The sequence below is a fragment of the Genypterus blacodes genome, unplaced genomic scaffold (genome assembly GCF_046128005.1).
Source record: "Genypterus blacodes isolate CSIRO-AG114 ecotype Tasmania unplaced genomic scaffold, CSIRO-AGI_Gbla_v1 ptg000062l_1, whole genome shotgun sequence".
Taxonomy (NCBI): Eukaryota; Metazoa; Chordata; class Actinopteri; order Ophidiiformes; family Ophidiidae; genus Genypterus; species Genypterus blacodes.
In genome coordinates, this window is record NW_027466874.1 from 1,999,253 (window position 1) to 2,010,870 (window position 11,618).

Genomic DNA, 11,618 nt, shown 5'->3' on the forward strand with positions numbered 1-11,618 from the left:
TAACAAGCAGGGGATCATTCGCTGCGGTAAACGGAGAGCTGGAAGCGTCCGCCGCATGCAGGAGCCAGACGGGCAGTGTACTCTTCGAACAACCTGGATCTGACTGTGGGTGGTGACAGGTGTGAACACCGGCGTGTCAGCTTTTCTGGCTGCAGAGCTGAATGTGGCAGGTTGGAGACGGGTGGACGGCAAAAGCCAACAGAAAAGTGGCTCCTAACCGTGACTCAAATACCGTAATTCCGAAATATAAGCCGCTACTTTTTTCACACGCTTTGAACCCTGCGGCCTATACAAGGATTCGGCCAATCTAAAGATTTTTCCGGGCTAACAACCACCAGGGGGCGCTCTAGCAGGAAGTGCAAGAGCGAGACAGACAGGTGCAAGAGATTGTACGCCGAGGAAGACGCTACCCTAGTTTGATTGTTTTGAACAGACATTTTGCACATCATGCACACACCCCCATTATGGATCGATCTAGCTGTCGAAGTAGGAAATAGAGCTGCTGCACGTAAGCTTGGCATCAATGATTCGATGGTGAGACGTTGGAAACGGCAGCGTGAAGAACTGACTCAATGCAAAAAGAAGACAAAAGCATTCAGAGGTATCAACACCAGGACACCTGCGGCTTAAAGACAGTTGCAACCTATTTATGTACAAAGTTTTTTTTCTTTTAAAATTTAGTTGGTGCGGCTGATATATTCAGGTGCGCTCAATAGTTAGGAAATTACGGGTAACCATTATTCTGTCTCCTTAGAGGTGTTATGATATGCAGTACTTGTGCTGTATGTCTGTATGCTATCTAGTGTCATCAAACCAAAGAAACTGTTTACTACCTTTGTTTGTTACTCCAAAGGGCTTGTACATGTGTGTTTGAATGGAAATGTGCATACGAATGTGAAGTTTAATGTTTAGAATTTAGATTTGAACAAGATTTAGATTAGATTTTATTCTATACTCTATTAAACTGTAAATGAAATATAACTGAACTCTATGTGTTGTAGAAAGTAGCAGTGTGTAGTAATATGGAGTGGAATTGCAGCAACAAAATCAGGACCGGATTTGTGGATTCCGATCAGGATGTGTGGAGGATTTCCCAAAAATTCCACGGAAGGCATTTGTCAGAAGTTAGACGCTCTTGCTTGAACGCATCGAGAACGTTATGCGGAAATCAGATGGAATTTGTTTCCTGTCTCTCATTTTTCTGTTAGTGCTGCATGAATTTGTTTTCATCGGCTTATTGTCATTTTTCATTTCCGTGTTTGTTGAAATGTTGTTTTCAGTTTTTCCTGGACTGGGCTCTGCCTGGCAGGTGTAATCAGCATATGTTCTCCTTCCATCTGCTGCTGAACAGGATCACTGTGGTTTTCCTCTCCTCTCTGTGACTGCATGGCATCACTTTCCCGCAGAAACCTTCCATCTCCAGGAAGTAAACTTTTTCATTATAAAACTTTGATTCGCCCCATCACTCATTTGGCTTGGTTCCAATATAAACCACTTTTTTTTTCCCCTGGCTGCACATTAGAGATAATATCAGCTGACAAACGCTATAAAAAGAAACTAATCCGTCAAAATTTGAGATACCAGGTTTTTCCAGGACACCACAGATAATCAGTGTGGGACTGTTTGTAATCTGCTATTGTGAATCCTTCAAACCATTATTCATCAGTGCGGCGCTGCGCTTTGAAAGATACTGCAAGTTATTAACTCGCTTCTCAGAGAAATGAATGTGGCACTCAGAAACGTTAAGCCATGAGAGAGTATTATATAAAAATCACACTTTAATCCTCCGCTCTGATGTAATCACTCCACTGGCCTGCATCTGAAATCTGATAGTGGAGTTGGTCTTGCTCCAAAGTACACTCACAGCTCTGGACCTCTTCCTTTGATGCCAGCCAGGCAGCTGTGTGCTCTACTCTTTGTGCCAGATGCTCCGTGTGGGGCAATGATTGGGTCGCACGTATTGAACGCTACTACATGCTGCCCCATCCCCTCCGCCAAGGACCTCACGTGCTCGCTTCATGTCTGTTATGTTGGGTGAGCAGGTTGGACATAACTTCTCACTCCAGTTGGCCTGAGGGTGGCGCTGTATCACCACTTTTAGGTTTTGGCCTTTAACCTTTTGAAGCGTAAGTCATAGAATGTTTTGGCCGCATCGACCCATATAGGCCACGCCCATTTGTAGCTTCTACTACAATATTGGCCCCAATTATCAACAGATACTTCCATATTGAAGGAAGAGAGGTACATTACTATCTTTGAGGAAAATGCATATTGATAAGTCAGTTGAGGAACCAGAATCAGAAGTAATTTAAGTTGGTCTCCAATAGTTACTATGACTCGACTACTAAAGTACTGCGTGTCAATTCTCAATGTTTAGATTTTCTCTTTTCGGACTAATTAGCAGAGTCGGCATTCTCTCATAGCTTTTTGTTGATATTTATATTTTTGGTTTGCTTTGAAATGTATGTGTTAATCCATCACCATGGAAATCCATCTCATTTGTATGCTAATCAATGTTTTGTGAGTGAAGAAAGACAATCGCTGCACTTTGAGACCCCTCAGAGATGTTAAGATCAATTCAATCAGAAAGCCTGAGTTGGGGTCTGCGTTTTTATAACCCTGGACATGGGCAGAGCACCTTAAGGACACATGGCTGGAGTCGCCCCTCACAGCTCATACGTGACACTGATTCAGTCGGAGCAGCAGACGGCAGGTTTGAGGCTGTACAGTAGATGTGACAGATCTCCTTTACACTTCTTATCTTTGCACTGTGTAAAAGAGAGATTGAGGTTCTGAGAGAGGTTGCAGGGTTCAGACGGAGAGAGGCAAACATGGTGCCGTGTTCCATGTTGTGTTCCTTCCACTGTCATGCAGCTGAAGGAAATAAAAAACTGTATTTTTCCCTCATTACGAGTGAATGTGTGAGTTTTATTCACACACATGCTGAGACTTGTTGCAAATTTATCAGGAACTGCAGTCTCTCTCTCCTTCTCTCTCTCTCTCTCTCTCTCTCTCTCTATACCAAGTGGAGTCTTTACCAAAGGTTTGCAGCTCCTACGTTAACCCTGAATCTGTTTGTGTCACCCTGTGTGGGCTTTTTCCATTGACTGTATGAGCGTCTGTGCTGCCTCGGCGTTCATGTTCAGCCAGAACAAACAAACCTTACCAGGAAAACCAGGGTCGGGGAGTTCACCTTCCAACCTTTACCTAAGAGCTGCAACAGAACAACTAATATTTACCCAAACCTGCCACAAATCACTGCTAGGGACCTTCAACTTTGCAGGGTATTTCGAAATGCTGACGATTGAAATGGCAACACAGGTAATTTAACAAATGACCCAATGAGGGTCAGCTGCTTCCAGTTTGTAAGACGCAGGTGTGGCAGGCAGCTGAGCTCGCACGTGTCTGTTCACGGCCGGTATGCTTGACAGAGGAAATAATCAGATCAACAAAACAGTCAGTAACTTTCTAACAAAGACTCAGATGAGATCACAGCTGTGAAACGACAAAAAAAATCAATAAGGGCTGAAATATAGTGAGAACTGTGAAACACCTGCACCTATGAATGAGTGGAAGAGGGGGAGATTAAGAGAAGACATGTGAAACGTACGTATGATTTCATTTAACGCAATGCTGCTGCTGTCCCGTCTTCACCGCGATCTGTCAGTTGATAAGCATTTTTTTCAAATGTGTTCTCAATCGGCACAAATTGAAATAAGCTTGTGATATTTTTTAGCTGAATAGTTTCCTAATGTGATTTGCATTCAGTGAGTTTAGCCGAGAAGCAACATCAGGACGCACTGCGTTCCTTCCAAGTTTTATATCTTATGGCTGTTAATTGGACATTAGTTTTACCTTTCCAGTCACATTATCTGCCATCATCACTTTGTCTGCCTCATATTTCACCCTCTATTAATAAATAAGCTTAGTTTAATGAACACCCTCATCTAAATGAGTTTGGGCTGCGCTGGTGCCGACTGAGATTAATCTAATAATATGACACCCGCAACTGCTAATCAGCACGGCTTTAGTAAATATGCAAATGAACGACGGAGACTTAGCAACACCACTGCACATTTCAATTAGTTTCATTGTCCCTGGTGTTACATTTGTCATCGTAAATAGCACCATATGCTCACGCCACTTAATTCAAGTCGGGAGAGATTATGAGCAGATGATTTAGCAATTCCATCGCTCCAGTAAAGTGATATGCAACCAGCACAATACACCCCACCCCCCCTCCTGACCGACTGTTTACTTACCTCCACCAAGCAGGTCATGTTTAGCTATAATTGGCTTCTGAAGTTGAGTGGGCGTGGCTGAAAGTGCTGTATCTCATGAGTAAATCAGTCTACTCTAACCACACTTGGTTGACAAGTGACCTACTACATGTGCAAAAAATGAAACATAAATTAATGTGATGGAGGCGCTATGACAACAACAATTACTCAGTTTCTCTACACAGCCTTGGCTGGACATCAATATCAGACTTGATTTTCTTATTGACATGCTATTTCAAAATAAATAGCTTAAATAAAATAGAATGAAATGCTGAGCAGAAGGGCTGTCTCCATCCCACGCTGCCAGCTGTTGGCGGACTTGTCCAGGTGTTAGCAGGTTAGATGATCGTGGAGGTCTGAGAGCGGCGTCTTGCCAAGTGGACTGCGGTGGGAGGAAGGCTGACATGTGCGAGCAGCTGAGGTGAAGCAGTCAAGCGCTGCCGTGGGAAAAGCACCGCGTTTGCCCCCACCGTCTGGCCTGCTCCATCACAGGCCCGCTCCCCATTACCCCCCGCCCGCCCACCTGCCCCCCTCCCAGCCTCTGCGAATCAGCAGATCTGTAACCTGTTCGCGGTGATGAATAGAGAGCCTCTGTAGCCGCGGCTGCCACCATAGGCACAGATGGATGATGGCGGGCTGTTAGTGTGCTTCCTGGCTGCCACAGTGAAGGCGAGCAGGAGTGGGTAATGTTCCTGTGTTTTACTTCTTTGTTTTAATGATGTTTGTGCTGGGAGCGCCATTGGCAAGAGCTGAAACACAGTCAGAGCACCTGGTGCACCCAATCAGGCGAGTGCTGTGCCTGGTGTCTGTTTGTTTTGTTCCAAACTTACCTCCCACATGTGCCACAACAATTTTCTTTTTCTTTTCCTTCAAGGCAAAACATATTTAAAATGTGAACACTGTAACTGCAAAACATCCTAAAAAGAAAACAGAGAAACATATCCAACATAAGTTTGTGAATAAAAATATAAATAAAGAATAGTATGTATTGTTCTTTTTATCGGATTAAGGGGAGATGGCAAAATGTCATCATCTGACCTGACTTAAAGCCTGGTTAATGTCATTAAAGCAAATATGCAAGAAGGGATTTTCAGCCACTAGGGGGCAGAATATCTGACCTGCAATCCCTGTTTCTTACCTGGGCTGAGCTGAAATAATGTCTGTATTACACAGAACAAAATGCAACTCTGTGTGACGCCAGCAGAACGGAAGGTTGAAGGTCGAAGGTTAATGGGTACTTGCAGGTGTAGACACGGAGGCGACTGGCTTCCCCTGTGACTGTGGGGGACACAGCCACTGGGACAAATATGGAGGAAAAGGATGAAAGTGAACATGTGAATTATTATTTCAGCCAACAGATACGGACATTAATGTAACAATCCTCTGAATCCACCCATCAGTGAGTAATTTAGTCTGTAGATCAGTAGAAACAAGACTAAAAGCAGATTAAGAACACTTTTGTGCATATATTTCTGGTGAAGATGGAGTTCTTTGGATAAGAAAACAATAATACAGAATCATCTTGAAAGCAGATCTGAGGAGCTGAACTCCGATATGAGTGACGGCTTCCATGAAGTGTCAAACTCCAGCATGGTGACTTTGTCCACAACATTCACTTTTGTGTGTCACTATATGTGGTAATTGCATAGCTAATTGGGCTAATTCACAAGTATTCAGAATTAATTAGAAACTGTTTGCCCAGATGCTGAAAAAAGGCTTTAATTACACACGCTTCTAAATCCGCCCTAATCAGACCACTTATTCCCAGTAAGCAGTCAGTCAGAGAAAATGAATGCAGAGTTTCTTCTGCTATTTTGAAAATTACAACTCAGCTTGTTTTGTGTCTAAACCCAGACTTACCTCACACTCTAATGACATTTCTTAATGCAACGAAATTCAATAGAACTCTCCTGCCCTGTGCGCCTTTGTAGTGTAGATTGCTGGAAAAACAGAACCGTCTCACTGCTGTAAATCCTACAGACGAGCTCACACAGATGGAAGACATGAGCATGACCCTTGGGGGGGCGGGGGGACACTGAAGGAACATGAACCCTTTGATTGGCTGGTGCAGTATTACACTGAATTACATGGTATCTGTGGCAAGGAGGAGGAGGAAAAAGAGGAGGAGGAGGCCGGCAGCATGAACAGCGTCCTCAGACCTCCACAGTAGCAGTGTTACTGTCATTAGATTGCGTGTTCATCTCACCAAATACACTCAGCTGTCTAGCAAAATGGTTATAAGTGGCCAGAGCCTGGCAGATACCAGCTAGGAGCCACAATTGCTGCAAAGTTAGAGTTGTTTTCTTATAAGAAGAGAAAATGAAATGTCAGAGAGGCAGGGTGGTATTTGCATATTCCCTCGAATGTTGATATTGAGGCGTAGCGCTGTACTCTTGTTTATCAAACACTGTTGACATTTCCAGACGAAATTAACTGGCCAATGCAAAATTGCACAACAGACCCACAGCAGCATATAAATATTTCCTGTACTTTTGATGCTGCTTTTATTATCGCAGCCATGAGCTCAAATAATCCATATAGATCCTCCGGGAGCATCGATTGTGTTCATGCGAGGAGCTCACACCAACATAAGAACAGTGTGTTGAGCAGCATAATATGTTGTTATTGTTGTGGGGTCGTGACCTGCCAGGAAAAGCTGCTCAGGATACATGACTGACCTCAGAAGATGATTGATCCGCTGATCGTCTCCAAGGCTTCAGTCTCACATGAGAAACAGGATCTGACATAGAAGTGTGGGGGCGGTTGCTTCGGTCCAAATGGGTTAATTATTATTATTTCTATTATTAATATGCTCCTAAATAAACAGGCAAATTGCCATTTACAGCATTTTGTCCTTATCTCATGATAACCCCTGGGAATCGCCTGGTTCACACTTTGGAAAGCTGGATTTGCCGGTTTCTGTTCCTCGTCTTCCTCTTCCTCCTCCTCTTTCTCTCTGAAACGCATCAGCAGGTTCATTGTGTTCCCACATTGACACATGCTTTGTTACAATCTAATTGAGTAAGTAAGTAAATCACGGAATTGCGTTTTCATTCAACCATTCTTTTCACTCTGGCTCGCAGAGGAAATGTAGTTCCCAAGTTCTTAATGAATCTGAATGAATCCTGCCTGATATTTGGATCCTGTTTGGTGTTTATATCCTGTTGATAATAAAAACAAACATTGATCAGTTTCAAAGTATTCAGCGTCAGTATCGATCCTTAGTGGGCACCATTTGGGAGAAATATTAAATAAAAACTCTGGCAGCCGAATGTTGTATTCATGCTGCCTTCAGGGGCTCTGCAGGAGGCAGGAGAGCATACGGAGCACCTTCAGCCTCATGGAGACCATCAGTGTAGGGATCAGAAGGTGTGTTGTGAAAGTTTCATAGGCTGCAAGGTGTTTGTTTACCCCGCTGTGGCTTATCAAAGGTCCAGTTTGCTTTAACTCTGACCACACACACACCCACTAATCATCAATACACCAACAAATATATGCAATACTGACTGTTCTAATGAGCTCAGGAGAACACCACACATGCCGATGGTGTAGGAGTGGTGTTTTTCTGAGGGAACGAGGAAAGCTGGGGAAAAGGTCAAATTGTATCTCAACTCCCGTGTGTCCTCACCTTATGTTTGTGGCACATTTCAGGGATGAATAACGAGTTGTGGACACCCATTCCTGATCAGTCAGCAGTCAGCAGTCAACGGCTTGTGTAAGTCAGAGTTCTTCGCTACACGCGCATGTAAATACGGTGTGTTTAAGGATCTGCCAATTAGCTCACTGCTGGAAGCCCTTAGAACTCACATTTACTTATGATCATGCTTGATTGGATGAGAGACATTTTGTGGGTGGGTAAAATCACAGTGGAGCGCCAGTACCTGACTGCTTAAGGTATCGTTTTGTTTTGTTTACATTTTAATTAAGTAAATCCCAGCTTTGCTCTCGCCACACGCAAGCTGTGCTACTACAACAGCGTCCGTTTAGTGTTACTGCCTTCTGACTACCAACATGGGTGTGTTCTGATTTGTGCAAATATGGCAGGCGAAGATAAATGAAGAGAGGAAGACAAGTGGTGTGATTCTGTGATTCTGATCCTCTGGTGTGCGAGTAACAGTAAGTTCCTCTCCAGGTTGTCATGTTTGAGTCCCTGTGTGTGTGTGTGTGTGTGTGTGTGTGTGTGTGTGTGTGTGTGTGTGTGTGTGTGTGTGTGTGTGTGTGTGTGTGTGTGTGTGTGTGTGTGTGTCTGTGTGTAAAGAAGGACTGCGTTGACCTCACCCACACACTCTCTCAGAGGAGTTCCAGCTCAAGAACTTCCACTTCAGGACTTCCTCCGCCCTCAGATGACAGTTGCCGTTAGATACTAGACACTCCACTTCCCCTAGTCTGAAGCCACAGTGGATCTGCCGAAAGAAATAATTCACATGTGTAACAATGACCTACCTAGGAGTTTATTTTGGTGTGTTGGGTAATTTATGTCGCAGTGGGGAGCTGTTTGCTGTTAAGAACTACACCCTGAATGTTGAATACAGCCTGAATTCTAACAATATTATCAGATCAGAGTGTCAGAGTGGCAGTTTTCGCATCACACAGGTCAGTCAGGAGTGCAGCTGAAATGGACTGAGTCTGGATAAACCCTGAGGCTAACGGTTATCCCAAGCAGATGTTGGATATTATAACAATTCCCTTTAGCAATAAGTGCTTGTATTATGAATGACACCAATTTGCAGTCATCTGATTTTGGTTTCAGATGCTCCAGGTGAATGCTGCAGCACGGAGCAGAATCAGGGGAAGAGCCAGACGCTGGATGACTGACAGCTGAGTCCAAATCAATTCTTGTAGAAATGCCGAGACATTTCTCACACAGCGGCGGTTGACTTGACAGCTGTGGTTGAGTCACGGAGTGCAGACAGAGGCGGTGAGCGGCCCCATTAAAGCCCAGGTCACACACACGCCCAAAATAGATGCTTTGTTTTCAATTAAACCGCCAAGAAAATCACCCAAAACACTGAATAATACAAACTCCAGCTCATATAAATACTGTATGAACTCCTTCTATATTCCATGTCTTGACTTTTTGAGTGTCAGAGATGTGATTGAAGTGAAGATGAATCAGAAGTTAAAGGAGTCTATTTCTTGTATTTTTCACATTGATCCGTCTTGTTTGAAAGTATTGGAGGTGTTGACATTTTTGTTTCAGAGAAATCTGACCTGGTTTTGAAGCAGCTTTCCCCAGTGGAGCCAAATGTGCTGAAGGAATGTAGAACTCCTCGCAAACACCATTTTCTCATCCACTGAATATTTCACGTATGTTTTATCTCCTTCTGTGTGTGTGTGTGTGTGTGTGTGTGTGTGTGTGTGTGTGTGTGTGTGTGTGTCTGTGTGTTTGTGTGTTTGTGTGTGTCTGTGTGAAAACAAATTAGGCTGCTTTTCTGAATTCCTGTCCTCACCCATTAGTCTTCATTTGTTCTGTTTCGAGGGTCCCCTGGATTCTGCTCCCCTGCAGTTTGTGACTCACAGAACACACAAAGGCCATCGCTGTAAATATCCACTCTGGCTTGGCTTTCTGGAACGCGGCCGTGTGGATTCGGGGGCTCGGCTCAGTAGGTGCATGCGTGAGCAAAGGTCAGCACCTCTGGAGGCGGCCAGTCAGGTCTAACGGTCGCATACTAACAGAGAATAACATCTGTTTGGAAAATTAGCAGAAGGTCATTAAGTTAGACGATCGATGTCGAAGCTTCTCTTCAAGTTCAACTGAATTACACCATACGGTCACTACCTGCATGTAGGAGTGGAAATATTAAAACTGCATGTTGTGTAGTAAACTTTGTAATTTCTTTCAACCCTGTGTTCATAATATGTAAGAGGAAAAAAGAAGATCAAAAGAGCTGTTATACCTTCGATTTGCGTGGCAAACACATAATCATCACATAATGAAAAGAAACATACATCTTGGGAGATTTTATTAATATTAGACATAATGAGACTGAAATCACAGTGAAAAGAGAGCACTGACACGTGAAACTGCATGACCTTCATTATTCAGGATCATGGATGATGCATGCTTCCACTATACTACTAGGCACAGCAGAGTGGAATAAACTTGAAATCAAAGACCTCCACTGAGCCACAAGAGCATTTAACCAGCCATCCATTTGTTGTTTATTTGCTTATCCCTTTCAGGGTCACGGGGGGGGCCTGAGCTCATCATGGAGGTCAGCAGAAAACATGATGACGTTGAGGAAACTCATGCAGACATAAGTATAAGATGCAAACTCTACATAGAAAGATTTATGTGGATGCCAACCCAGGACCTTCACGCTCACCACCAAAAGCCTTTGATATTCTTTGAAATAACAGGGAGGTAAATGACAGCAGTTGGCTAAACGTACTGATTTGATGTCCATCGCTATTCAAGAGTTAAGCAGGTTTGTTTTAATGCTGTGAACCAAAGTGCTGATTCAATCTGAGCTGATATCCAGTTCATACACACTTAGGCATGATGTCAAACTCAATCTAAATCAAAGAGCGACACAGTGTGTGGATTCTGCCTACTTTGGTTGAAGGGCAATCTAAAGCTGTCATGGTGACACAGACGCAACTCGTACCTGTGTGAGTCCTGGAGAAAGAAAAAAAAACCCCTCTAAATTAGCCATGTTTACAAATCAAGGGCTGCCAAGGTGATTAATTACCTGCTCCGCTCGCAGATAATATCATGTGACATCTGCCCCGGCCCTTCCTCTCAGATAGCGTGCGCACCTCTCCTCCTCTTGATTAATTAAATGAGACCCGTGGGTTAACATTGACAGGCGAGCCTTTATAGCCAAGCACCTGATTCTTGAATGTGTCCTTGGAAAGTACACACGAGTCCAGAGGAGGGGGAGGATGCGGGCGGGGGGGGGGGGGGGGGGGGGGGGGGGGGCACACCGGGGGAAGGAGACGCAAGCAGAGCGGCGAGGTGGTATGTCAGATTTGACAGCAAACCTCCAGGAGCTGCTTTAGAGGGCAGCGCAGATCAGAATGCTCCTCTGATGCTCTCCGCCCAGAGTTCTGCTTCAAGCACAGAGAGGTAACGACTCCTTTGACTTACACACTGGAGATAAGAGGAAATCATCGGCCTGCTCCTCTTCCACGTCTCTGTCACATTATTATTCAGAATGTATCATTTCTTCTGCCTGGGGGGGATTAGATTTCTAATTTGCCGCAGCTCTCTGTGTTTGTCTGTTGTACCTACAATTCTCCAAAAATTACCTCACAGATTCCAACGAAATTTGGTGCCAACTTCAGCTTCGAGTAAACGAATAGAACTGATGTTTTTCTATCTTTATAGACCTCAAC

At 44.0% G+C, this 11,618-nt stretch overlaps 1 long non-coding RNA gene across 2 annotated transcripts; it reads left to right on the forward strand.

Moving 5' to 3' along the window:
• Positions 1–7,810: 7,810 nt before the first annotated feature.
• Positions 7,811–11,153, forward strand: LOC143003699 (uncharacterized). Of its 2 annotated transcripts, none has more exons than XR_012963897.1 (3): positions 7,811–7,995; positions 9,031–9,905; positions 10,464–11,153. It is a non-coding gene; the product is annotated as an uncharacterized LOC143003699 (long non-coding RNA). The 2 variants fall into 2 exon arrangements; XR_012963896.1 differs by lacking the exon at positions 10,464–11,153 and adding an exon at positions 8,325–8,396 and having other exon boundaries at positions 9,031–10,259.
• Positions 11,154–11,618: the final 465 nt, after the last annotated feature.